The following is a 5,607-nucleotide window of genomic DNA, read 5'->3' as shown; positions in this document are numbered from 1 at the left end:
AAAAAAAAAAAAAAAAAATAGTTTTTTTTTTTTTGTTTTTTTTTTTTGAAATCTCAAAGAAAAACAAAGTAATCTAAACATATCCGAAGAACTATTGCCTTCAACTGTTCCAAACATGCAACTTTCCATGAACCATTTTAATTACAACAGTCCACCAGTAGAGTGCGCTCTCGTTTATTTTAATAGAAGCCTTATTAACTATAATTCTAGTGTTCATTTTTGTATATTTTTAAGCCAAGGTTACAGCAATACTCTGAAAGGCATACTCAGGAATGTGAAGTTTTGTTTAGCAGTACAGCTGTAGTAAGTTGATAGAAGCATTACTAAATGCTAAATAAAAACAAAGTTATAACAAATAATAATAGTTAATATCCCTTATTTATCACATATGTGACTATTATGGGCTTTTTGAGTAATGGGGTACTACTGGCGAGAGTGCCGATAAACTGGGGCGGACTGGGACCAAAATTCAGCCCTGATATTTTGGTCCGAACCGGCGCACCGCCCCCGGACCGTTTTGCCAACGGGGGGGGGGGGGTCCCTGCCGATAAACAATGCGGCCCCCCAGAGTGATTGAGGAAATTTTGTGGCCCTCACCATCTACAAAGTTGCCCACCCCTGCATTAAACCCTAATGGTCTGGGATATTTCATAAAAGAAAAGGTTAAAAACTGTGTTTTTTTTCCAACTGTGTGGCTGTATGTAGAACAGCAAGAACATAGGTTTAGAATGATAATACCTAAACATCATAATTCTAGAGTGTGTGTGTGGGGGGGGGGGGGGGCGGTCCTTCTGTCTCGCTGTTTCACAAATCACACGATTAGGACTTGGCCTAACAAAATATTTCAGTCATGACTATTTATTTTGCTTTAATCAGGAATACCGTGATATAACATTGTTATATATTGTGATGATGTTATGAGTCGCAATAAGTAAACAAATATTTAAGTATTCAGTTTAATGTCTTTCTGCCATACGTTTGTTGTTAACATAGAACCCAGACAATGAAAAGCCTACTCTATGCACACACTGAAAAAAAGATGAAGAAAGAAATATATTACTGTATATTTCTGCAGCTGCTATTGACAATAAATATATACCACCAACTTAGCAATAGAGTTTCTCACTACTCTCCTTAAAACCTTTTCTTCTAATCTACACCATTTTTTTAAAATAATTTTATCATAGCTTTTAACATTCTTTTTTTTTAAGATGCCAAAAAACATCAAAGTAGCATGGGTACATCCATAGTACATACACCTACATACAGTACACAGAGTTATACAAAGAACATGAGATATAATGTACATAAAATCTCATTTGGGTGTTTTAGTCCAGTAACCAACACAAAACATATGCCCAGGTTTCATTGCCTCTAAACCTTCTGATTTTTGGACACATAATTACATTTGGTTAATTGACTGTGATTCACATGCTGTTACTGCAACATTGTCCAAGTGCCAGAAAAAGGTCTAAGTAGAAGCATTGAGTTTGTCGGGCCGTACCACTGTTCAACAAACTGACCTCAAAGTTTGCACACGTGTTACAGATGACCGAGGGAGTGCCGTGCCCGGTGTGTTCGGTCGGATAGGTGGTTATCCATGACTGCCGATCCGACCGATACGCCCATATATAGGTATATATGGAGATCTGGTTGTCCAGAATAAATTCTCTTTCCTGTTCCTTTTATCCTGAATCTTTGGTGCATCTTTACCAAATAGATAATTTGTTCTCAAAGTGAGGTCCAGGGACCCTCAGGGTTCCTTGAGGGGGTACCAAATGGACACTTACAGGTCTGTAACTGCAGCAGTTTATACAGCGGTCATCATCGTATTACAAATAGCCAATCTTCAAGCTCAAAACATGTCGCATCATGACGCGTTGTGAGCATGTAGATCTGATATTTTAACTTTATTTGAAAACTAAATTCACTTTTTTTTTAATTGTAAATGTTTTATTTGGACAACATGATTGGCCCAAACTATGGATGTCAGGGTTTTACTTGTGATTAAAGGCTCATTCCCCTTTTTTTACTCCCATCAACAAAGCTGAAATGGGGTCATGTCATGTCATGTTAGGAATATGATTGAAACATGATTTTGCCCCATACCGAATTTTGGCAATCTTGTGATAGTATTATATATAGCAATGTGTCTACAGAAGTGATCAGATTTAGATAATACAGTACTGTGTCTACAGAAGTGATCAGATTTAGGTAATAATACAGTACTGTGTGTACAGAAGTTATCAGATTTAGGTAATAATACAGTACTGTATCTACAGAAGTGATCAGATTTAGGTAATAATACAGTACTGTATCTACAGAAGTGATCAGATTTAGGTAATAATACAGTGCTGTATCTACAGAAGTGATCAGATTTAGGTAATAATACAGTACTGTGTGTACAGAAGTTATCAGATTTAGGTAATAATACAGTACTGTATCTACAGAAGTGATCAGATTTAGGTAATAATACAGTACTGTATCTACAGAAGTGATCAGATTTAGGTAATAATACAGTACTGTATCTACAGAAGTGATCAGATTTTGAAAATGTTATTAGGCCAAAAATTTAAAACAGCACAGTTACATTTAAAATACTTTGTCTAACAGGTCCGTTCATGAAAGTCCTTGCGGACTTGTTTCCAATGAGGGCCTTGGTATTCAATTCATAGACATATATAGTGGCACCACAGTTCAAATATCAATACAAAAAAAAACAGCAAAAAATAACACTAGGTACGACAAAAAAATTAAAAAGGGGGGAAAAAAATATGTACAAGAACGGGGGGGGGGGGTCGGCTGTCTAACGGGAAAATGGTACTACCTCCTCTTTCGGCCTCCTGAAAGGTGATTTTTTTAAGGCTCTTTTAAATGAGCCCAGTGAACTGCATTTTTTGAGGGATGAGGTTAGACTATTCCAATCTCGACTATTCCAATTTAGATAATACAGTGCTGTATCTACAGAAGTGATCAGATTTAGGTAATACAGTACTGTAGCAACAGAAGTGATCAGAATTAGTTAATAATACAGTACTGTTTCTACAGAAGTGATCAGATTTAGATAATAATACAGTACTGTATCTACAGAAGTGATCAGAATTAGATAATAATAAGGTACTGTATCTACAGAAGTGATCAGAATTAGATAATAATACAGTACTGTATCTATAGAAGTGATCAGAATTAGTTAATAATACGGTACTGTATCTACAGAAGTGATCAGAATTAGATAATAATACAGTACTGTATCTACAGAAGTGATCAGATTTAGATAATAATACAGTACTGTAGCTACACAAGTGATCAGAATTAGTTAATAATACGGTACTGTATCTACAGAAGTGATCAGAATTAGATAATAATACAGTACTGTATCTACAGAAGTGATCAGATTTAGATAATAATACAGTACTGTATCTACAGAAGTTATCAGATTTAGATAATAATACAGTACTGTATCTACATAAGTGATCAGATTTAGATAATAATACAGTACTGTATCTACAGAAGTGATCAGATTTAGTTAATAATACAGTACTGTATCTACAGAAGTGATCAGAATGAGTTAATAATACAGTACTGTATCTACAGAAGTTATCAGATTTAGATCATAATACAGTACTGTATCTACATAAGTGATCAGATTTAGATAATAATACAGTACTGTGTCTACAGAAGTGATCAGAATGAGTTAATAATACAGTACTGTTTCTACAGAAGTGATCAGAATGAGTTAATAATACAGTACTGTTTCTACAGAAGTGACACACACCCCCAGGTACTGAAAACCTGCGGTGGAAGAAGTACTCAGTATGTTTTTTACTTGAGTAAAAGTAGCAATACCACATTAGTAGAAATAGTGCAGTTACAAGTAAAAGTTAGGTGTTCAAAATGTACTTGTGTAAAAGTACAAAAGTGTTGGCGTACTTAAAGTACCCAAAGTAAAAGTAGTCATTACGCAGAATGTCCTAATTCACAAGTTTTCATATGTATGGAACGTAAAAGAAAATCCTTTGAAAATGGCAGATGACGACGCGTTGCCGTTGGTGACGCAGGCGGTGGAACTGAGTCGAACCGTGGGCCATCCTGACCTGCACGTCCTTCTGGGAAATATGTCTGGAATATTATTACACCAAGGTTGTTATTATTATTGTTATTATTATTATTTTTATTATTATTATTATTATTATTATCTGTCATTGATTATGTTGTACAAACGTTATGTTTAAATGTCAGGTTACAAAGAGGGTATATGTCATTTGGAAAAAAGGAGTTACAGGTCCTTGGGGGGGTACCAGGGGGTCCCCAGCAAAATTAGTTAATAAAGTGTCACAATCATTTTAACCACTTTATCTGTATTTTATACCTTGGCTATTAGCAGATATACAAGCTCTGTGCCACGCTATGAGCTTGTAGATCTGCTATTTTTCAAAAAATCTTACATATCATATCAAATACATATCAATTTGGGTCCTTGGCACGAAAAAGTTCACCATTCTATTCTAAAAATCTTCTAAAAAAGAGAGTTACAGATCACCAACAGTCGATACCAACAGTAAGCTTAGCTTAGCCAATAATAACAAGTAACACACACACACACGCACACGCACACACACACACACACACACACACACACACACACACACACACACACACACACACACACACACACATGATGAGAATGCACACATCCAATAACACAACTCTAACACACACACACACATAACCCTATAGCCCATCAACTGACGGAGAAAAATAACTCATTCACCCAAAGACAATAAAAGGTCACCTAAAATTTACTACACTTCTCAGCCTTAGAAATGACATCAAATGTATCAGATAAAAATATCGCAAACAATACAGAGCCACCTCCCTGACAGAATGCATTCAACAGGGGGTCCGGGTCCTCAGAGTTACTACAGGGGGTAGCCAAATCTAGCATCCCTAAGGAGAACATTAGCCAAATCTAGCATCCCTATGCTAAGGAGAACATTAGCCAAATATAGCAGATCTGAGCTTGCAGATCTGCTATTTTCGGCAAAGAGGTTTGGTGTACAGGGAAAGAAGAACAGACCGAGTACAGAGTGAAAGGTCAAGTTTACTAAGTATTGGGTTTAAAGTGGTTAAATGTCTGAAAATATACATGAATCCAACACACTGATGACAGTGCTGTCAAACAAGTCTGCACGATTTTATATCATATGTTGTTGGGGTCCCTGCTTCAACTATCTCTTAGCTAACAGGGTCCTTGGACTAGAAGTAGGTTTCTAAATAAATACCAATTTCTGCCGCTAGAGGTCAGGCAATACATATGGAACCATGGCCAGTCAGGTCGGTTGAATGAGTATGTATGGTAAGTTATGAATAAAGTCATACACTAGAGGTACGGATGCAACAGTTCAACTAATATGTTTAATCCATGAAATATTAACATGTGACTTATAGATTACATAAACATGCATGAACTTATAGATGAAATATGAACATGTATGAACTTATGAGTGATGAAAAATGAACATGTATGAACTTAAAGAGATGGAATATGAACATGTAAGATTCATGGCAATCTGTCCATTGCGATCTCTTTGCCGGAGGTATTTTTGG

This window comes from Gymnoscopelus braueri (assembly GCF_963280865.1).
Source record: "Gymnoscopelus braueri genome assembly, chromosome: 10".
Classification (NCBI taxonomy): Eukaryota; Metazoa; Chordata; class Actinopteri; order Myctophiformes; family Myctophidae; genus Gymnoscopelus; species Gymnoscopelus braueri.
The sequence above is the reverse complement of the archived record's forward strand: the minus strand, read 5'-3'. Positions refer to the sequence as shown.